This window comes from Pleurodeles waltl, chromosome 3_2 (assembly GCF_031143425.1).
Source record: "Pleurodeles waltl isolate 20211129_DDA chromosome 3_2, aPleWal1.hap1.20221129, whole genome shotgun sequence".
Classification (NCBI taxonomy): domain Eukaryota; kingdom Metazoa; phylum Chordata; class Amphibia; order Caudata; family Salamandridae; genus Pleurodeles; species Pleurodeles waltl.
In genome coordinates, this window is record NC_090441.1 from 8497762 (window position 1) to 8522863 (window position 25102).

Below are 25102 nucleotides of genomic sequence, written 5' to 3' on the forward strand. Positions count from 1 at the left end.
GATTTCTCCTCATTTTCGCTTTTTCTATGTGTGCTGCATTGTGCAGCACACATAGAAAGAGCAAAAGGACATTAATGATTGTTTATGTGCAGGAAGATCTCCCTTCCTGCACATAAACAATCATTAAATAATGATGATTTCCTACTTCTATGTGTGCTGTATTGTGCAGCACACATAGATGTGCCAAATCACCATTGTTGGATACCTTCCTGCACATAAACAATCATTCCTTTCAACGCAGACAGCCATGCACTAGGATGCCTGCTTTGGTGCTGGCAGCTACATTTAGCACCACTGTTAGGGGAAACACAAGGGTGCACTGTATTTTTGTAAATACGCGCATTCCTGTCTTTCAGAACTGAAGCAGTAGAGTGCTGCAAATTTTGGCGCAGCGCAGCACCACACTGCGCCAGTTCCATGTAATATGCCCCTATATTTTTTAACATCAACATTATTAACAAGCATAAAAACAGTTTTCATATTGTCAATATTATTTTTTTCAATACACTGACACTCATTATATTTTTACCATAACATTATGTTAAAAAGAAATTATGGAGTTGATATTCAGGAACAACCCTATTCCAATGCACTCAAATGATTGTAACACACGGTATCACCTTCTCTTACACACTGCCCGGGATGATACCCCGAAACTGGTCCCAGGATGCTTGTTTCTGATCCAAGGAGGATCTGGCCTGACAGTTGGGGCTGAACTGTCCCAATGGGGAGCAGGCCAAGACTCATTTGCCTATGGCTGGGTCCAAACTGTGGTGTCATGGTGGGCAAAAAAGCAATGGATTGGGATGCGGCCCGAGCGATTGCCATTGGCTGAGAATAATTCAAGCATTCCATCCATCATCTTGTTATTGCATTTGACACCCCAAGTGCGTCGGACATGGGTCTTAGGCTCACTGTGTACCTGGATTCAAGCTAGCCTGGCTGAGGAGGGGTGATACCCACAAACCGATCCCAGATTGCTCGTTTCCTGTCCAGGGAGGCCCAGGCCTGGCTGTTCGGGCTGGACTGTTTGCCATGGGGAACAAGGTTGAGACTGATTTGCATGTAGCTAGGTCTAAACTGGGGTGGCATGGTGGGCAACAAACCGATGGACTGGGAGGCAGCCCCAAGCAATTGCCTGTAGATGAGATTAATTCAAGCATTCCATCCATCAAATTGTTTTTGAGTTCCTTTATAAGCCAAGGTGACTGAAATATGCTTAGAATGTACAGCAGAGGAAATTTTGGGCCAGATGTATCAAACATTTTTGCATCCGCAAATGGTGCGAATCGCAAAATTCGGCCATTTGCGAATGCAAAAATGCCTTTCAAGACTTATGAAAGGCATTCACAGTGCAATTTCAAGGAATCGCTAAAAAAGCGATTCCCTGAAATTGCGACTCCATTTAGGGAATTGCAAATTGCGATTCTCTAAATAGGAAACTGCAAATAGGGAATTCCTATTTGCGATTTCCAAAGCACATGTATCAAGCATTTCCTAAATGCAAATTGGGCATTTAGGAAATGCAATTACCGACAAATCCAATTTGGTGGTAAGCATGTGCAATTTTTAAAAATGTATTATAAATGCATTTTTAAAAATGACATGTAGAGCACACATGTCCCTAGGGCATGTGCGCTTGACATGCCCACAAATATTTTTTTAGGGTGCATCAAAGGGGGCTTAGGCCAACAGCACCCTGGGGTTTGCATTACCTAATTTGCGAATTCCTAACAGGAATTCGCAAATTAGGTAATGCAAAACCATTCGAACCTATGGTCCTGCATGCCCATAGGAATGAATGGAGTCCCATTCCCTAATTGCGATTCGGTAATAGTGATTGTGAATTTTAAGAAATCGCTATTACCAACCCGCAATTTTCATACATCCCATTTTGCATTTCTTAAATAGCGATTTCTTAAAATTTGCTATTTAAGAAATGCAAACCGGGAGCTTGAGACATCTGGCCCTTTATTCTTTATAATACATTGTCACACCTAAATTATTAGTGTCTTTTTCTTTCATATTAAAGAGGTAGTTGGGTTGCAGACATGAACAATAAAAGTGATTTTTTGTGTGAAATTAAACCCATCAAAAAGCAGGTAGAGATTAATTGTGAAAATATATTAGAATCAGTTCATAGTAAGTCAGACTAAAGAAGACTCAGAAGGCTGCTGAGGCTCAGAATGGCTAGAATAAGCCAGAGATTCTATTTTTTCTGCAAAAAATAATATGTTGCCACAAATATCTCCTTTATGCGCATCAGTTTTGCTTTAGAAAAACAGATCACAAGAATGAAAAACAGCTTTTATTGCCTTGTATAGAATACAGCTGCAATTATGCTCCGTGACCTGCCTTTCACCTTGAATGTTGAGGCTGGCCAATGCTCTATCATCAAACACTATAAATGTGGCAATAGAAAGGGGGAGAAAAGAAGTAGTTGTGTGACCTGTTTATTAATTTGTAATCACATAGAAAAGGCATTTAACAAGGATCTTCTGCAGAATGCATAGAAATACTGTTTGTTATTTCCAAATGCCTCAGCTTTTCTAATGCCTGGCAGTCATTACAATATAAGGATGCTCTACAACTGCCTGCATGCACATCTTTGTGTTTGGAAGAAAAGAGGCTCTTGGAGATGAAAAGAAGAGCTCCTGGCCATGCCCTGGTGCACACAAAGAGGCTGGCGTGTGCAAGTGAACTTGACGAGCACTCTTGGAAAACAAACAGCGACCTCCCGCCAAGCGCCTGGCACTCTGCAGTGCCACATGTTTGTACCAAAGGTGCCAAGGCCGCTGAGTGTTGGGGGTCGTCCTCCGACGCCTCGGGCTGGAGTGTTGCTCTCCTGCATTTGTTTGGCAGGAGCAAACATCTCATTAACAGCTGGGTGAAACCCATCAAGGGTGCCCCTTTTTACAGTGGAGTGAACCAGGCTGCCAGGCTGGAACCAGCTGCCTTCTCCAGACTACAGCTGTACGGGAAACACAGGCTGTCTTGACACCCAACAGACAGCGCCGCAAACCTCCCTGCTAGGTTTGTTTGGAACCAATTCACTACACCTCACAAGTACACACCGTTGCTCATATGAACTTTCAAGGTTTTGTGCTGGCGGGGTGGTGTTCGAGCGTTCTTTTTTTGTTTCACACTTTAGTGCCATATGCAAGGGTGCTACAATTTTCTTACAACATGCAGTACACCTTATATGCATGCGTATACAAAAGGAGCGAAGTTGAAAGTGCGCACACAATTATTTTTATTTTCGGTCGGTCACGTTAACATTGCTCAGTAGGAGAAAGCACCGACTGCAGAGATGTGAGTGCAACCTGCAGGTCACGAATTCGAATTGTTTCAAGTCTGACTTCATCTTTTACCTTTTCGAGTTTTATAAATGAGTACTTTTGAGTTGCAAAATAGTAGGCACTGTTCTATGCGGTGCCATAAAATTGTAAGCTCTATGGTAACTACTAGCATACAAAACATGTCAGTATTAAATTGAGTGAATTATTCAGTGAATGAAATATCCATAGTCTCTGGGGTGTAGTGATTTGAGGTTTTAATTATTTTGGTGCTTAAAAATACAGCAACCTCAATACATCGTTTAACCACACAAGGTTGACTAAAAAATGAACAAGCATTGGCAATGCCAGTAAGTCTGGCTTTTTCACGAAAGTGCCCCCTTAGTTAATGTAGGATTTAGGCATTCAAAAAGTAATCAAACATACTCTGTCACTCATATTAGCACTCATGCATTCATTCGTTCACCCACTTAGTCATTCTTGCATTCATCAACTTAAACAACCACAATAAACACACACACACTCAACAACATATACAAGATAAATTTAAAAATACAAGTAGAACAAACAATATGCTACAGCCTGCACACATGCAGGCATAGGCTTGCAATTATAAATAAAAGTAAACATAGCAAAAGATGATGCTTTTGCAATGGTATTGTACATGACGTTTGGCTGTTTTGAAGTGCCAACATGGCCTCTACATTTAGAATCAATGCGTTGGCCAACCTGGAGTGGCAAAACAGTGATATTATAGACAGTACCGTTCCATAAAAGTAGCCTGGTTTCGAAGCTGTTGCCTCATGTAATGAGGCGTTATCCATATAAAATGAACAGCACGCAAGCAGCCCCCTAGAACTTTGTTGGGAGCTGTAGTATGCTCTAAAAATAATGAAAATAAAAAAGATGAGTAAAAAAAGAAATGAGGGAGAAATGGAAAACCCAAAGACTAGCAAGCCAGTCCTGATACTGAAGCACACATGGATACACGCATGATCAGAAAAATGCTGTCACTCAAAGAGCAAAGGAGCCAATGTCTGAAGTGGCTGAACGATTGCCCCACACTCTAGGTTATCATGGATGCATGTAGAGTACTTCAGCTATTGGCTGTATTGCATTGGCTCTGTTGCTCTGTGAGTGACAACATTGTCCTGATCTGATTTCTTTCCATATTCTCTCTTTATTTTAAACATTTGTCTGTCTGTCTGTCTTTGTGTGTGCTTGTCTGTGTGTGCATGCATGTGTAGTTATAAATGAGTCAGAGTTTCGTAGAAAGAGTGATTTAGGTCGAAGCCAACCAGACAGCACAGCTGTTTGGTTTGCTTAAGACATATTGTGGACATTCTGAAAGCCTTCCTGGTTATGCAGTCCACCCATTGCTTACCATTGGCTTTTTGTTTTGTAACACACAGTTACATGCTTTCTATTTGCTGGCTTTATATGTTTTAGGCTGTCTAGCTTGAGTTAGTCTCTCCCATAGAGCATAGCCTGGTTACTGTATTCTTTCATGAGTGCTCTCTTTCTGTAAACAAGCCTATAAACTGCGTTCTTGTCTTGTCACATTTGCTTTGCATTCAAAGACAGAGGTCAAATGTCAGGCTCTGTCTTCTGAGGTAGCTTAGTGTTTACTTTTCTTTCTCTGACTTCAAAGTGAGAGGGTTTATCTGATAATCAGTGGTTGTGAAAGGAAATACTTTTTCTAGCATGCAGCAAAATTTAAATGTCTGTTAGTGAACTATGCAAATATTTCAGAATCTATCAGAATTAGGAAAGCACAAATGTAGCACATTTTTCGTAACTCTGAAGAATGGTGGAAACACATATTCTAGTATGATCAAAACAAATCAATACACTAGGTAATGCCATTTCCACACATTTTCACTTGTGTGCTGTATAGATTTATGGGTACATTGAAAATCAGTTGTCTGTAATGGCAGTGTCATGCCACACCATGCACACTCCGCTCTATGCCACTCCACTCTAAGACACCCTACTCCACTCTATGTCACTCATGCCCCGCTGCTCTACAACATTCTATGTCACTCCACTTTATGTCACACTAGTCCACTCTATGACACTCCACTGACCTCTATGCCACTGCAGTCTACAACACATTACTGTACCACACTCCACTCCAGTCTATGCCACTTCACTCTGTGACACTCTACTCCAATCTATGCCACTCCACTCCATGCCAATCTATGCCACTTTACACCATTGTATGGCACTCCCCTCTACTACATCCATTCTACTACACCCAGCTCTATGGCACTCCACTCTATGGTGCTCCATTCTACAACACTCCATGCCACTCCATTCTACATCACTCTACTACAATCTAAAATACTCAATTCCACTCTATGCCACTTTGCTCTATGACACTCTGCCTCACTCTCTGCCCCTCCTCTCTACAAAACTCCACTCCACTCTATGCCACTATACACTCTATGCCACTCTTCTACACTCTACGTAACTCCTTCTACGCCATTCCACACCACCTTATTTCACTCTACATGACTCCACCTTACTCCACTCCACTCTAGGACACACTACTCCACTGTACTCCAATACACCCCTCTACACTGTTCTATGCCACCTCACTCTACAACACTCTATGGCACTCCACTCTATGACATTCTGCTCCACCCTATGCCCCTCCACTGTACACCCCTCCACTGTATGCCCCTCCACTGTACGTTAATCTACACCACTCTACTGAACATCATTCCACGTTACTCCACTCCACTTTACTCCACTCTACATCACTTCACTCTACATCACTGCACTCTACTCTACTCAACTCCACTCTACTCCTCTACAATCTACTGTTCTCCACTCTACACTACTCCACTGTACCCTGCTCTACTCCACTACACTCTAATCAACTCTATTTCACTCTACACCACTCTATTCCACTACACTCTAATCAACAACACTGCACTCTATTCCACAACACTCCACTCTACCTGATGACACTCCACCCTACTCTACACCACTCTACTCTACACCACTCTATTCTATAACACTCTACTCTACGACACTCCACTCTGTGACACTGTGCACTCTATGACATTCCATAACACCCCTCTTCACTCTGTACCACTACGGAACCCTCCACTCTACTCTTTGCCAATCCACCACAATCTACCCCACTCAACTCTTCAATGCTCTAATTCATTCTAATCACCTACTCTATGACTCTCCTCTCCACACTACTCTCCTTTACATCATCAACTTTTAGCCATGCTGAACAGCAGCCACTCTAGTGCACAACATGTCTAAAACAACAACATGTTTAAAACACATTGGCAAAGCCACTGGCTCTTGCATAGACACAATATATTGGTTTCGCCAATGCTTATTTGTTTTGCTAGTAACTTTAGCTCTGTTTGACTAATCTTCTCGAAACTTTCCAAAACTAGTATGATCATACACCACAGCTCTTTCCTGGAAAAATTCAGGGCAATCTGTCAGGCACAGGCTGAGAAAAAGTGGGGTTCTAAAACACTTTTCCTCCATGCAATTTCCAAGGGGAATATTGAACAGTAAAACAGAGAAAACGGCACAACAGAATTACATTAAATTAGGCAGAAAGGTAGATATTTATGCAGACAGTGTGCTTATTGGGATGTGATGTCAATCTGTTCTGTTCTTTTTGAGAAATTAAGCCCTTGCTTGGGGGGAGGAGGTCCCAAAGCGTCCCTCCCTTGCACAAAATAAAAATAAACTTTACTGGTTGTCATAGTTCCGTAGGACTGCAGCAGGATCCACAATGATCCTGTGTATTTCCCTGAGGCTCCCCCAGGAGCCAGTACATCTCATGCGCACCCAAAGTAAGAATGTGGGGTGGGGGTATGTAGATGGCTGACCTCTCATGTAGGTGTGGGTGCCCGCTGGAGGTTAGGCTCAGGCCTGCAGACAATCTCCTTTGACGGTGTACTACAGGGTTTGGCCACATAGTATCATGATAAGACTTTATTTTATATTTTTAAAAACATAGACATTCGCTGAAAAAAAACAAAGTTTAAAGTGGAGTTGTACATAAGTAATATAGTGAAATTTTAACTTACATTAAAAAACCTTAAAAATTCACCGACAAAAAACAAAGGTATTATACCTAAGTTATACATAGATCTTCTATAAGCACTATATAAATGCAGCAACACAATGAAATACAATACAATAATAAACACTTTAAAAAAGAAAAAACACTAAAATTCATTCATTCACTGCCAACTCGACTTTGCCAGTTCGCCTATTGGCAAAGGAACCACATCCCTTAAGTATATATGTCAGACTTTCCTAAAGTAGGCCTAACAAGTCCTATGGCAGGAAGCAATACATGCTTAAGTTAATCATATGTTTTAACACGTCTTTCTAGCAATACTTCCAAATTGTTGTTTTGCTGGAGAAGTTAGGAGCCTTATTGGCTAACACAGGGTTAAAATGTTTACACTTAAACACGTCTAGCTTCTGAATGGGACCACCTAACCAGGTCAAGTAAGGTAGCCACAGACCATGGATGGGCTACCTTGCTCCTCCAGACCAAGGAAGGGTCATGCCATGTTGGAAGGGGCAGGAATGGGGTGGTCTGGGATAACCAGGTGTCACATATAACAGGATTTTTGTCACTAGAGAGAAGGGGACCCAGTAGCTCATTTGCTAGTGACCTCCTGGTCTTCTCGGGGCATGTCTTTAGGATACATTTGGCACCCCTGGCGCCCTTACCATCAGTTCACATTTGGAGAAGAAGAGAGGACAGAAGAAGGCTTGTCCTGTTGGCCTTTAATTGCACAAAGAGCAGTTGCACCGCTGAGAGGACTACACCTGCTGCACTTCTGGGCTAGTGAGCTGGGACCCTGCCTGTAGCTCCTGAGGTCAGGAAAACTTGATTTCTTAACTTCAACAACTCCAGTGACTGCAAGGATCAGATAGCTGGTCCTCTGGAGCCCGCTTGAGGAACACAAGAGTGGAAAGAGCCCAACTCAGCAAAGTGGTAGCTCCTGTGGAAGTTTACCCACTTCCAGTCGCCGGGCACACCAACAAAGGAATCCAAGATAGCCAAAGTCTGAACCCACATCTGCCAGACCCGGGAGAGCTGTCAGACACTGGATTTGTTGTACAACAAGGCCACAAGCCCCCACCAAAGGTTTTGCCTCCGACCGTGGTGTATCGTTGCCAGTGGCACAGCCACAGCTGTGAAACCACTGCAACAAAGAGGACTTCCAGGGATGTCGATCCATGTGGCCAGGTTCAGCCCATATCACCTGTGGACCAAGGAACCACAACAGAGACACCCCCGCTGACCGCACCACTACTGGAGCATCCTTCTGACCATCTTTTCCTGTATCCCTCAGCATCAGCTCCACTCAGTTGTTTCCTATGGCGGTCTTGTATTAAAGTTGGAAACTTGCTTTAAAATAACTCTGGTGGCAAGTTAACTGTGCCAAGTACCCTTCCTGGCCCCCTAGACCTCCTCCCTTTTAGATTTGGACTCCCAAAGCTGGGCCAGAATACTCTAATGAACCTTTGTCATACTTTTCAAATGTTTTAAAACTTTACGTTTACCAATACTTTGTTTGCGGTTGCATTTAAAAATATTTAAAACTTCTAAAATCTGTAACTCTGGAACCTTCTGGCAGATTTTGATGATCAAGGATTCTAAAAATTCATAATAATAAGTTCTATTTTCATAACTTCTTGTTGTGTCTTTTTATTGATGTGTGATGTTCTTATTCTGCTATATCGGACTGTTTTACACTAAGTTCCTTTACTGAGCCTTATTGCTCGCAGTCACAGCTACCCAGGGTTGAGCTAGAGAGTAGGTAAACAAGACCGTTTTTTGCCAAAGAGGTCTCTGCAAGTGTACTCCACCATAAGGCGACCTAGCCCTATCATATAGTACCCCTAGATAGATAGACAGATAGATAGATAGATAGATAGATAGATAGATAGATAGATAGATAGATAGATAGATAGATAGATAGATAGATGGATCATATTTAAAAAATGTATTACAAAATACTGGCAGACAAATATACCTGTCAGTTTTCATACCTTCTGAGAAGATTCCAGCAAAAAGCATTAGTGTGTAACTCTTCTACCTCTACGGTTTTTAGAGGGGGTAATCAGCAGCACGATCCTTGCCTACAAAGGTAATCTGTAAGATTTAATGGAAGAAAATGCATGTCTGCCAGCATAGTACAATAACAATGACACCTTAAAGGCCTATTGGCTTTAATATGTGCTTCATAATAAATAAATTAAGCCCATTGTTTTGTTGTAACTTTTATAAAAACAGATTCGAACTATCTCATCTGGCACCTCTTTTCCTAATGAAACAATCAGGCCAATAGCTTTTATCATTGGCTTGTCATCATAAATAGCTCTGACCTACTGAAGTGAGCAAAGCTTTCTCACAAGGCAACCATCAGGCACTTTGTAATAAATGTACACATGTGTACACAATTATAGTTGTAAAAAATCCCTCCTAAGAGGGTTTAATAAGGATTACAACATTGCAAATCTTCTTTCCCAATGGCGGTTTGATCAAGTAGGTCATCACCACCAAAACCTTTATCTGCTATGGTAATCTGCCTACAGACTTTGATCACAGTGTAATAATGCACTGCTAAAAGCCTACTGTCATTAATAAATGCTTTCCACAATAAGTAGGTGAGGAGTACTGGCCTTCTCATAAATGTTTATTATAAACAGATCAAACCTTTAAAATGCGACAAAATGTTTCCTAATGAACTCATAAGGCCTATAACCTTTGATATGGCTTGACACTATAACAAAGGTCTACTGAAGTATGCATATGCTGCCATCATGCATAAAGTTAGAAAATTACCAACATGTAGAAACCTACAGTTGGTAAAATAATATACAACCCTCTCAAAGGACCTTACAAGGACTATCAAAATGACAATCTCACATGGCATGACGAGCACAGAAACCCTTGTCTACTTTGTACATGTAACAAAATACAGCTCTACAGCCTGTAACAGAGCATGCTTACTATCCACCTTTTAAGGCTTATTGGCCTCAAAAAATGCTTTTCACAATAATTAAGCCAGGCCTATTGTATTTGTAATAACATTTTTAATAAAGAGATCAGACCTGTGGCTTCAGACATAAATTTTGCCAGTCAACCAATCATACCTGTAGCCTTTATCAACGGTTTGTCACCATAAAAAATAAGGCCTTCTATACTGAGTGTAAGCTTTCCAACAAGGCAACCATCAGGCACAGGTTTTCCTTCCTATGCACTGGGCCTTTCTTCCTTCCCTCCTACGCAAAGTATGCATTACGTACTGTGTACTATGCACCGCAGGAGGATTGTGAGATGACTGGCGCTTTGGTGGCTCTCTGCCTCCTGACCCCCCACCCTCATTTCTTCCCCGGGGCCAGACTCGGATATTTTGCCTCCTCACGTCCTTGCCCCCGACAGGCCTGCTAGGACTAGCAGCCTACACCAGCAGCCCACCTGTAGCTTCCTCGGGCAGCATGGCTGCTTGTGCTTCAGGTGCTGCCAGGGGTTACGAAGGACGTGCAAAGGCATTAGAGAGGCGTGGGAGAGGCTGTGTCAGGGGTACCTGAGCACATGGACGTTTGGAGTCAAGTCTCTCAGCAGTTGGGAAGCATAAAGAATGATCAAACTGGGCCAGCTCGATCTGCGAGAGGCTTCTGGAGGCTTGTGGTAAGTGGTGACGGCGCGGCGCAGTAGAGTTGTTGCCTAGTGAACAACACAGTGTTGATCCTAGCCACATGGCAGCAGCCTCGCTAGGCTGAGGTGTGGCTTGTGAGGCCAGTGCATGCTCCACACTACCCCCGTGCCCCTGCCCCTTTTCGCCCCTGCCCCAGCACTTTCAGTATTTTCAGTATCCTCCTCCTTTCAAAATTGTTTTTGGCAGACTAAAAACCCCAAGAGAGCTCATGAGGGAGGGCTTGTCATTTCACTAATTGATGACACCAAACCTGCCCTACTCAATCAGTTAACAAACTGACAGTGGTGAAGCATACTGGCAGCCAACATAACATGACATAACCATAAGCCTGACAATATCTATCACTCTTAGTGCATTCACAAGAGGGCAAAAAGCCTGGCATTGCCCTTTTTAACAATCCAAGCTTTCATCCTAGATGATAGATTTGGAGAAGCCAAACATTGCAAGCCGCAACATCTGCCATAGCAGCAGTCATAATCAGCTAAAAACAAGAAAATATATTTTAGGCAATTGGATGATTCTACACAAGGTCTTGATATGCTGAAGGACAGAGGCAATAACCAAGAAGAAGACATAGACAACAAAACGCCCGGAAACACCAAATATGGAGAAGGGCATAAATTGCGACAGTAAGGCTCAGCAGGGGAGTCCTCCATTGTGCCTAGTAAACCAAGGGGTCGCTAATCTGGGTGAGCACTCAAACAGAAAAAAAATACACAGCAGGCAAGTGGCCAGTCCCATAACACCATACTTTCCGAAAAAGGAAACTGCCTGGACCCCTTGCCAAGTTCACCTACCCCAGGTTACTTTGAGGCAGAATGCTCAACTGAGCCTGACAACCCAAGCAAAAGAAGACGCGTTCACTCATGCCCAAAACTGGTGAGATAAGTTCAATAATAAATCTATCATCAAATATACTTGATCTAGCATCACGAGATGTGGAAAACAAAGGAGTTCACAGACATGGACCCCACTTTCCCCAAAATCAAGAACAATGAAGAGGGACAACCATTGCTCAGGTCCATAACATGAGAGAACAAGAGGCCTGGGCTGGCCAGTTGCAGTACAGACAAGTCAACTGGAACGGTTAGCCTCAAAATGTTAAATCTCCTGCAAACGCCGTATCAGGAAAGGAAACATCAACCCTCTCAGAACTATTAGGGCTCCTCAAAAGAAGGCTAATCACTCATTTTTGGACCACCCCTCCCAACTCAGGACAATCTACTAAAGTCTATTAACTCTTCAGTGATGCCAGCTACGAATACTTTGACATTGCAGTCCCACAAACCTGACGCCCAGATAGAAACCTTACAGGTAATGACCCTGAGAATGGCTGTAATAGCCAAGAAAATTGACGAGATAGATAAAAAACTGTCCATAAAAGACTGCCTTTGCACAGGCAAAGGCAGTTGAAAAATTGGCTACGCTATCTACTATCCTCTCAACACTAGTCATCGACCTGAAAAACCATAATCGACCAAGAATGCAAAGCACTGGGGAAGCAGAAGGTAGAAAGAACAAGCCTGGTGCACAGGCGGCGACAACAGGTAAAAGACTAAAGGAGAGTCACACAGAGGCAGAGAAGGAGGCAGAGGATTGGAACACACATTCCATCATAGGTGAACCCCCCCAGCAAAACATATCAATGAACAACTCACTCTCAAGGAGCAAGAACAAGGGAAAGACAATGAAGAAGAAGGGGAAAGGCTAACACTGAACCGCTGTCACAGAGAGCAAAAGAACACTTAAAAAAATATTAGAAAGCAAAGAAAAGACCCAGCAAATGAAAAGAAGGAAGTCCAAAATCCCGAAAGAAACTATCAGCTGCAAAAAATCCACCAACAAATACAGATATCTTTACTAAGAACATGTACCTGATCTTCCTAACAAATAGAGTACAAGAAATGGCCCAACATGTTGGTGAGAAGGAATCCTCTACTACCTCAAAAAAGATCACATGTGCACAGGCCGTACAACAACAAGTCATAGAAGGTAACACTTTAACAATGTGTAAAGAGATGTTCTCACAAGCAGACCTAGCATGTAACTACTATGGTGGAAGAAGATCAGATATGCCAAGGAAACCAGAAAGGTCTTCAGACAGGCATAAGTCCCCAAGTCACAAATATAGCAGCAATAGATAACGCTGGGCATTCAACACACGAGCTACCAGTGAACAACTCACACCCAACCAGAAATGACCTAAGCGGGGAATCCCAACTCAGGGCTAATTATAGACAGACGTACAATAAAAAAAATAATGGGCCTCGCCCAGCAGAGACAAGCAGGACTGTTGAAACAGGTGAGTCATCTGAGAGCCTCAAAAGGGCCATACCTGAAAGGCTTGAAGATCATATGATCTCATCACATCAAGGGGGTGTGATGCAATTCAACAAAGAAACAAGTGCACCACTCATGAAAACAAGGCCAGAGCATGTGTACACGCTTGATACAGCCGCAAGGTGAGCCCTGCACGAGACTCTAATTAACATCTTTCACCCCGGAACAATGGACACCTGTTGTGTGAATGAAAAACGAAGCCCCAATTTGCACAACGGCGGTCAATCACAGAAACCATATTCACTCCTCTGTGTGAATCTCGGGAAATTCAGATGTCCTTAATCGATCTAATGTACACAAACCTCGTCAGGCTACCTGCAAATGACCAAACAAAGGGCGAGGAACACTACAAACTGACACACAAGATAAAATGGACAACTTAAACCTCAACCAGGATAGATGGCTGAAAAAGCCAATGGACGGGTTGGTCAACTGAACCACAAAACCAGGACATCATCAAACGTTGGTCCTCCTTAGTCTTTGACTTGTGCTCCTTCTTACTAGGAAACAGCTAACACCATGCCCACAAGTCAGGTAATTGCACACTGGGATTTGTGCAAGAGATTAAAACAAACGCTCGCAAAATAAGGGGAGCAACACAGGCAAATAATAGACTAAGAACAATTACTATCAGGCAGGAGCAAGCAACAGCCACAAAAAAACACAAACAGCTTGTATAGACCCACAGAAGAAAACACCAAAGGGCCGTATGGGTCAAACCCTTTGACTCAATAACAGGCAATAAACACCAGCAATTCTGGCAGTACGTTAACACTCTAAGCCACCATAAGAGCGAAAGGAGAAATTCGGTATCAGTGAACAAGTGGGTAGCCCATGTCACAACCCTTTACAATGAGAAACCCGACATACAGCCAGGTCAAAAACCATCCTCAGCATTACTGTACATGGCAACAGAGGCCAACAAAGCCACACAAACCACAAAGGTGGAACAGGCATTGAAGGATGATCAAGCAGTAATTAAGGTCCTGAAGGAGATCTGTAAGGATGGAGCACCGGGCCCAAATTGCCCACCCTGATCTTTATTTAGAGAAGATCCCCTCTTTTGGGCAGTAGTCCTTGCTCCGCTGTACCCAGAATGTAAAATGAACTAAGATGTTCCAGAATATTGGCCGGGCTCTCTTCTCCAACCGACCCACAAGAAGGGGATAACACCGACCCCAAAAATGACAGTTTAATCGTATTATTAGACATCAAAGGATAGCCTACGCAAGCACCTTATTAGCAGATCTAGTTAAATAGGTCTGCTCCCATTTTATTAGATAACATCATGGCCTTCTCTTATATAGCTCATCAAGCAAAATCTAGTTAAATGGGTCTGCTCCCATTTGATCAGATAACATCATGGCCTTCTCTTATATAGCTCATCAAGCAGCCACACACAACAGCCTGCCTGTTTTTGCTTGCTTATCTCAACTACTCCGCTGCCTTTGATGGAGTGGGAGGCAATAAACTCTGGCAAAATCTTGCAAATTGGAACATACCTAATAAACTCTTGAGAGCCATTATGTCGCTTTACACCAAGACATGGGTTCGCGTAAAGCTCTCAAGCAACACAAGCACCTCAAAAAGGGCTCAAACAAGGCTGAGCACTTGCACCCATTTTATTCAACTTATACACACTGGACATGGGCTCTGCAATATCAGATGCTAATCTGGCCAATCCGAAAACATGATAAAAAAAATCTTTCTCATGCAATATGCTGATGATGTAATTCTTCTAGACCACACCAAAACATGCCGCCAGAAGGCCCTAAATGCATTGAACATATACAATGTAAGAATGAGCTCATCATCAATATGAGTAAAAGAAAAGTGGGCCCAAAGTGGAAGCTAGTGTACATCCAGAATTATAATTGGCGCATTGGTTCAGCAACACGGGAAACCAACAATACATCTGCAAAAGATGAAGATCAAAGGAAAAATGGCCACATATGCCCTTTGCAAGTTAAACAACATTCTCGATAGCCCAGTGGCTGAGGACACAAAGAGGGTGATCAGGGCAAAACATATGCCTATCATCAATTATGCCCAGCAAACGCTCTCAGGCCGAATTAGACAAACTACAAGGCGAGGGATATAAGCGTGTCTTTCTATTACACTCATACTTGCAGAACACACTGATTGGATTGGAGTTTGGTCTCATAATGCTGATAACACGTCAGAACCTTGATAAGTAAATTTACAAGGGGACACGTCTAGGCCAATGAACCTTTTGACCACGTTTGGAGACTTCCCAGAACGAGATATCCTTTTGCATCACAATCAATATATCAATAACCCCATCAATATTCACAATCACTAATCAATTAAGCTAATCAATAACATTTAATGTAGATCAATACAACGAACGCACCAGGACCTTTCGACCATGAATAACCACACAAATCTAGTAAGTGTTAGGATATTTATTGCCTATTAGTTACAATCTAATATCATCTTTATCAGTTTCAATATCAACAAACACACCAAAACCACTATAACTTGGCAATCAGAGCAAAACTTTATTAAAGCATAGATCATGAACATTTAGAATAAACACGACAGTATTATGAGTCAACTTTAGCAGAGTAACATTAGTACATTATTCAACAAAGCAAGATCTTAGTCATTTGTCTATCTGCATCCAGTATTAGTGAACTCCTTAACTAACCTAAAATTAGCATCAGCATGTTGGGCTTCATGCAAAACAATTTAGCAACACAAATTTGGAAAACATCTAACTATGGCCTCTATCAAAAGAGCAGTTGGTACCTAGAAAGAAAAGGCAAACAGACAATTACAATTATCATCAGATAGTTACCCATACGAATGAGTCAGCAAACAGCGTCAGTCTTCGTCCTCAGGGCATCAGTCTGTTCATCATCAGCAAGAATAGAACAGGGCAAACTCTGAGTATGGCATAGCTAAGAATAGGCTCTTCTCTCATAAGAAGGAGGTCAGTATCAGGTAAGGATTAAAAAGAGGATAGTTAAGATATCAGAACAGCGAAGTCTCAAAGTATAATAATTTCTCGGTAGAATGGCAAGGGGCAGTGAAGAATGGCAAAGAATGTCCCAAATAATGGCTGATTTCTCCTTAAGTCATGCGATTATATCAAAACAGTCGAACTAGCCCATAATTCCCCATTGGATCAATTTTGGTGCATCATTATCTCTGTCGAATAATTCTCCAGGCGCCTTACTATAATTTTCACCTAACATAGTTCTCATGCAGTTTATTGGTTCCTGTGATTGACGTCTTCATCGGGTGGAATGTCAGGTAAGAAAAGTTACACTTTACGCTGCAGTCAGTAGTTCCATTGTCTTCTCCTAGTCCAGGCGGCCTGGCACCTGTTGCGAGTTACACTGTTGCATTCCCACAAGAATGTCTCCTTGAGCAAGTCGTGTCCCATGAGAAAGAATTTACTACGGCTACACACACATCTCTAGCTTCTGGAAAAGTACAGCTTCATGTCCTTCAGGAAAGCAGCACATTGCACGTTAGAAAAACACAGTTAATATGAGACCAGGCAGCTAGGCCCAGACCTTTGCTAACTAAGGCCTAGGGATTAATTTTACAAACCTAATACATAATTCTTAATGCTAATACAAAGTCATACATTAGTACATTGTTAATTCATCATTAGTCTTTTTCATTAATCATCGTATACATTGATGGCCACTCCCCGTGGGCACATTTCAAATGCGTATATTATTTCCTAGGTTAACACATTTTCTATGCAGTTTCACTATACATTATATTGCAAGCTTCTCATGTTAATATTAATTTTAAAGTCACACTCCAACAATACAAACATTTGAACCCATGGCGGCACACGCAAAATGCCTTTTTTGGATAATATCAGCTCCTGAAAATACAGTGAAGGCAGTTTTAAAGTCGATCTTCACAACCGGGAACAACCCATGGCATAACTACCTAAACACAGCTTTTAGAAAAGCTACAACTGGCCAAAGAAAACTGGTCCCAAACCCAGTCCATTATTTTGTCATCAGAACTAAGTTAAAAAAGCAATTGAACCAGCTGTCAAGAGAAACTGGTATTAAGGTTTTATTGGGGAAGGGCACATATGCTCCATTAATAACATCTTACACAACCCAGACCAGCCAGATCTGTGACTGGGAGTGAATGTTGCAAAAGCCCTTTTTGTTACATATAAGTCACTTCTAAGGTAGGCCCTAGGTAGCCCATAAGGCAGGGTGCTATGTAAGTAAAAGGCAGGAAAAAAACACCCAAAGTCGATTTTCACTACTGTGAAGCAGCCTGCTCTTCTCATAGGCTAGCATTAGAGATTCCATTCTATGCTTTTAAGCTGTAATTTCTGATCTGAGAGGAATAGGCTTGTCATATTTGGTAGAGTTGGAATGGTAGTAAGAAATCCTACTTACTGGTGAAGCTAGATTCTACATTACTATTTCAGAAATGCCACTTTTAGAAAGTAGGCATTTCTCTGCACTTATTGTCATCTGTGCCTTGTACCCTGTCTCCAATCCATGTCTTGTCTGTGCTGGTTGACAGCTCCCCTTGTACATTCCACCCAGACAGCCATAAACACAGGACAATCATCTGCATTCATCTGCATACAGATGGGTTTCCTGGGCAAGAAGGGTGGAGGGGCTCTCTCTTACACTTCAAAGCCCAGTGGCCTGCCCTCACACAAAGGACTGATAACCCCTAAAGGGCTCCTGGCAGACAGAGCTGGGCAGAAAGTAGAACCTGTGCACTTCAAAACCACTCATCGAAGTTTCTTCCACTTCAAAGGCACTTTAGGGTGTATATATAGTGGGTCTGTGACCCCACCAAATCAGACACTTCTTGATCTACAACCGGACTCTGTCAGAAGGACTGCTGAGCTGCCTAATGGACTCATCTGGACTGCTTTTCTAGAAGGACTCCTATCCTGCTTGTTGCCCTGCTGCCTGCTGCTTCCTGACTCTGCTGGAAGGACTCTGCCTTCCTCCACATGTGTTTTCCAAGGGTTTGAATTGAGCTTGCCTCCTGTTCTGAAGCCTCAGGGCCAACAAAGACTTCATCTACTAGCTCCTAGCTCGTCCACTGACTTCAGCGACTTCAGAACCAGCACCACTGTCCAATGCTGCGCCGCTTTCTGCTCCGTGGTCCTCACTGAACGCAACGACCGCAGCCTGCAATGTAAGCCCGACGTCACTGTGATGCCGCTGAAGTACAGCAGTGTGACCCTGACACTGTGAAGTCGACACATCGCATCTTGACCTGTAGGACTCATCAACTCCGCCGGGTCACAAGGAACCAACTCCTCGCAACCAACACTGCATCACCTCCCCTGCATCTGGACGGAACCAATGCCTCCCCTCCCCTGTATAGAAGTAAGGAACTACCCCTCACATCCCTGGCCGCAGCCAGGGACTGACACCGCACCAGCCCCAGCAACGCATTATCTCCCCGACTCTCTGCTACATCTGTGTTTCCTCGTGTACCAAAGGTACTGTGCCTGGGGTCTGTGTGACTCCATGACTGGCCCGCCCTCCCTCACGAGTGGCGTCGGGCTGTTGGGAACTACTCCGTCAAGACGTTGTAATAGCCCCTGTTGGAGCTATTGTGTTTCTAAGCCCTATACCAGGAGTTAATCTTGCAAAATTCATACCTTTACTTGTGTACATATGATTCTTTACATTTTGGTCTTATTTTATTCAGATAAATGTTACCTATTTCCCATAACTGGGGTGGAGTACATTTTGTGGTGTTTTCACTGTGTTACTGTGTGAGTTATTGCACTAATACTTTACACACTGCCTTCTAAATTAAGCCTGCCCGCACTGTGCCAAGCTACCGAAGGTGAGCATAGGATAATTTAGGTTGTGTTGAGACTTACCCTGACTACGATTGAGGGTCCCTACTTGGACAGGGTGCAGACCACTGCCAACTAGAGACCCAATTTCTAACACAGAGGAATTAATTTGTATATCTCTTTTCTTTTATCTGTTATGTTTATTTTAGATTGTTGTCTTGTACTTATGTAATGGTTTTAAGTAATCATAAAATTAAGTTTTACTTACCCATCAGACACAGTAACACATTAGAAACATAGAATGTAGTTAGTCAAGCAAAATGATAGGTCTCCTAAGAGGGCCTAACAAGGATTAACACTGTTGTGTTACACTGATTTAAGCAGCACCTAAATGAGTGGAGTGAGATTGTTTCAAAGCTCTCATTATTCATATCTGTTCATGAACTGGGGACATATTATTATTCTCCTCCACAAAGCATAACTTTAAATTTATTTCTAAAGGAGATTACTGCATTCAACCAGTGACTACGGCATGATTTGTTTGCTTTTTATACTTTTGCATTTTTCTGTGATTTATAAAGTTGTCTTTCACTCACACCTGACTTGGTGCTAAAGTAAGTTTGCATCTAAAATGATTATAGGAAAAGCTGAGGTGTTTTTCTTACCTTATATTGAAAGCGGGCATGAATCTAATATCTAGCAGAAGATTCTCCCTGAAAGGATAAACTTATATAGGGTTTCACCACCAGGGCCAACTTTAGCGCTGGTGGTGCCCGGTGCGACAATGATTTTTGGTGCCACCCCAATGTCCACCTCCATCAAGCATCACTAACACCATTTAACAGTGCCCCTAAAAGTCTCTAAACTACCCTCTTTCACATGCACTTAGTTTTATAGCTCCATTCACACCAGTGTAAGGCATAGGTGTCATTTAGCGGTCGCCAAGGGTCACAGCCACGACCCCTGACTTGCCCCTTGCAACTTTTGGCACTGCCTTTATGACACCTGGCCTCAGAAGTGGCAAAATCAGTACCAGTAATAAATAGGCAGACTCTCCTTATGGATGTCATTTCGGGCTGCACTCTTCATTGTATTGTCAATTTTTTATTACACAAATAGTCTAATAGATATAGAGGGGGTCATTACAACCCTGGCGGCCGGCGGAACACTGGCGGTCATACCGCCAACAGGCTGGTGGTGTTCCGCCAGTGTATTATGACCGTGGCGCATTAGCCACGGCCATACCGCTGGCACCTCCACTATACGCCAGGCTTCTGCCGGGCGGTCATAATTCCCAGGGCAGCGGTGCCCTGGGGATTATGAGTCCCCAACCGCCAGCCTGTCCATGGCAGTAAACACCGTCATGGAAAGGCTGGCGGTAAGGGGGACTCGGGGTGCCCCGGGGGCTCCTGCACTGCCCATGCACTTGGCCTGGCAGTGCAGAGGCCCCCAGGCACAGCTCAATCATGCATTTCACTGCCCGAATTTCGGGCAGTGAAATGCGCGACGGGTGCTGCTGCACCCGCTGCACATCAACATTGTCGCCAGCTCTATTATGAGCCGGCTTCAATGTTGATGTGACTTTTCCGCTGGCCCAGCAGAAAAGTCATAATAGGGGGCCAGGCGGTATGTTGGGTCCTGCGGCTTCAGCAGTCTTTTTCAAAGACCACCAAAGTCATAATGAGGACCATAGACATTGAAGAACACCCAAAGATGCTGGTGTTCCGAGGTCCAACGACAGCAGTCCGAGCAACCGGTCTGGCAACCCATACATATGAAACACTGTATTGTGGGGTCAGAGGTACGCCAGGACACTGCAAAGTGATTTAGGCCCTCATCACAACCCTGGCGGTAAATCCTGCTTACCGCCATGCCAAAGGCTGGCAATATGCCGTACCCCCGGTGGTAATCCGCCACGGGTATTATGACCCACACAGAGAATACGGCCACAATACAGACACCCACACAAGTCCGCCACACCAAAGGTCAGTTATAAAGTGGCAATAGCAAAACCCATACCGTCACGCCAACAGGAATACGCCCACAGTATCACGAACCACGAATCAACGCAGCGGTCTTTCAACTGTGGTAAACCATTGGCGGGACACACCGCCGCGCTCAAAATACACACACATTTACAAAACAACACCACATTGGACAATTCAAAATACACACACTTGACACACATACACACACCACACCCACACACTCACACCACTATAAAACACACACCCACAATACCCACAAACCCTTACAACCAAATAAAAGGGACCAAGCACAGAGAGACAAGCAAAGAGCACACACCCAATCAAAGGCACAGAACACCATAACTCATACACCATCCACGCACATCACAGTATACATCACAACACATCACGCCACACATTACCTCACACATATCACTAACACACATCCATGGCACCTCAAAGACACCCCAGGTTTTCTGAGTAGGAGCTAAGGGTCATGGTGGAGGAAATCATCAGGGTAGAGCCACAGCTATTCGGATCACAGGTGCAGCAGACGTCCATTGCAAGGAAGATGGAGGTATGGCCGAGAATCGTCGACAGGGTCAACGCAGTGGGACAGCATCCAAGAACCAGGGATGACATCAGGAAGAGGTAGTACGACCTACGGGGGAAGGTGCGTTCCGTGGTTTCAAGACACCAGATTGCTGTACAGAGGACTGGCACTGGACGCCCACCTCCTCCCTCACAACTAACAACATGGGAGGAGCAAGTCTTGGCAATCATGCATCCTGAGGGCCTCGCAGGAGTAGCAGGAGGACTGGACTCTGGTAAGTCAAATTTTTAACTGCTTTATCCCCCCCTACCTGCATGCCATCACATACCCCCAGCCATTCCCTCACTCCCATTACTCCATCACCTCACATCTACCCCACCATCACAACCCACACATCCCAAACCAAGCCCTGCATGCAACCACAATGCATGGACATCCATCACCACAGCATGCCCAGTAGAGAGACTCACCCAGCCCACACAATCAGCAATCACACAAGGCCAATGCGACAGGGAAACCACAATTATATAAGGGAAACACACCCATTGTACAAGATGGCACACACAGATACAATAACAATGCATTTGCATCCCAACAGGACCCCTACCCAACGTCACCGGAGAGGAGGTGCCAGCTACACCCAGTCCCCCCACAGAAGAGGCCCACAGTGATGACAGCAGCTTTGCACGCCTATATCACGATGACAAACCTGGCCCATCAGGGACCTCTGGACAGTCGGTTACCCTGCCACAGTCCCAACCCACCACAGAGCCTCCCCCCTCAGGAAACATCACCACAGCACCCACCCAGCAGGCCCATGCACCTGTCCCCAGGACACGTCAATCAGCAGTGTGTCCACCACTACAGGGACCCCAGCCAACCCCACAAACCCAGGATGATCAGGGACCTGTGGGCAGTGGGCACACGGTTCAGGGGACAGAAGCACAGGACAACAGGGAAGCTGGGAGGACTGCTGTACAACAGGGGGAGGACAGGCCAAGGGAACTGACCCTCCACGAGACACTCTCAAACATCATGGGAGCATACCACCATTCCCAGGAGACCATAGGCACGGTACTGGACAAGTTGCAGGAGACCTAGCGGCTGCAGGAGGGACAGTACCTGGGGATCAGGGAGAACCTCACAAAAATCTACACCATCCTGGTCACCATAGCAGGGGTGCTGGCTGACATGGGCAAGACCATGAGGGAGGGAGTGGCACAACAAAGGGCCCCTGACACTAGCCAAACCGATGAACAGCCTTCCACCTCCGCCGGTGCTAGTGGACAGGAGGCCCCACCACAGGATCAACAGGCCACCAGCACCCCACCCTCTGCAGAAGGAGAACCACCCCACAAACGGTCCCTGCGATCCAGGCAGAAGACAGAGAACATAGCCAAGACCCCTGCCAGGAAATAGGACTCTCCTGATTGACACCCTTCTGTCCCACTCTGCCACCCTGTCCACCTTGAACTGCCATTACTGCCCTTCCTATGCCACACTGGATAATGCACCTGTGATACCAAGAGACTGGACTCTACCATGGACCTTCCTCCACCATCACCCCAGCCCCTTACACGTACCCCCATACATTTACCACAAAAAATAAACACCATTGAAATATAAACCATACTGGAGTCAGTGTAATGATTAGAAAGATGTATTCTTCCCACATTCCCAGAGCATTGCAACGTCTATGTTCACTGAATTATACCAATGTATGACAGTTGGTGGGCAGCAGTACACATAGCAGAAGCCAGAATGGGGTACAGAGATCTGAAAAAAGGAAACCCAAAGGGAACAGTCAGTGGCCATACACAGAGGGTAAGAGGCTGCCATGTACAATGTCCTAAAATATACTGAAATGTGAAGAGGAGTTACAGTCTCTTACCTGTGTGTCACTGGAAGTACTGATGTATAATGTTTGTTCTGTTGTCCACATCTTCTTCATCTGCCTCCTCTTCCTCACTGTCCACAGTCAACAGGCTCCACCGCTCCCACAAGACCATCACCAGGCTCATCCTCCAGCAGGAAAGGCACCTGGCGCCTCAATGCCAGGTTGTGCAACATACAGCATGCCACGATGATCTGGCACACCTTCTTGGGTGAGTAGTACAGGGATCTACCTGTCATATGGAGGCACCTGAACCTGGCCTTCAGGAGGCCGAAGGTCCTCTCAATAATCCTCCTTGTTCGCCCATGTGCCTCATTGTAACATTCCTCTACCCTTGTCCTGGGATACCTCACTGGGGTCAGTAGCCATGACAGGTTGGGGTAACCAGAGTCACCTCTAAATATCGGGGGACAATTGTGAGACACACACTAACCCTTATGGACAACCCCATACCCAGACACCTACATATACTGTGTGAGGACCTTGGGCTCACCTATTAGCCACACCCTGTGCCTCTGGAGTTGGCCCATCCCATAAGGGATGCTGCTATTTCTCAAAATATAGGCGTCATGCACAGAGCCAGGATATTTGGCATTCACATGGGAGATGTACTGGTCCGCCATTTGAACATTCATAGAATGATAGCTTTTTCTATTCCTGTAGACCTGTTCATTTCTGCAGGGGGGACAAATGCCACATGTGTACCATCAAAGGCACTAATGATGTTGGGGATATGTCCCAGGGCATAGAAGTCAGCTTTCGCTGTGGCCAAATCCGATGTAGCTGTGCATGTGTTTCAGCAGGGCACACAACACTCTGGTCAACACATTCCTGATGCCATGGCCACTGTAGTTTGAAAGGAGCCACTTGCCAGGAAATGGAGCACTGACAGGACTAGAGGGGGGATTCCTGTGGGCTGGCGGATAGCTGACATCAGGTCTGGTTCCAATTGGGCACACAGCTCTTGGATTGTGGCACGATCAAGTCTGTATGTGATTATAATGTGTCTGTCCTCCATTGTCGACAGGTCCACCAGGGGTCTGTACACCGGAGGATGCCGCCATCTCATATGCTGCCTCAGCAGTTGTAGCCTATGGAGGAGAACGGTGAGCAGAAGGTCATTTATCACATAGATAGCACAACTGTGTTTGTATTAATGTCACAGTAGTAGTGTGTGTAATAGAGAGTCAGTACATGTGCCAATATGTGCTGTAATGCAGTTAGGTGCCACGCCATGTGCCCCCCAGAAATGGAGTCTGCCTGACCTGTGAGGAGGGACAAGAGGAAATGAGGTAACTGTGCTGGCGTTGTGCAGCGTCGCGGTAGGCGGTCGAAGACCGCCGCGCAACTCCGCATTGGTTATCATTCGGCCCTATGGGTTCGAGGAGCCAATGGCGATGTACGCCGGCGGTGACAGTATGCACCGCCGTGGACGTCACCACCATTTTCTACCTATTCACTCACTTGCTACCTGACCATCAACAGGAGAGGACCTTCACTGCAAGTGCTGCTTTGATCTGAGTCTGGAAGCGACAAT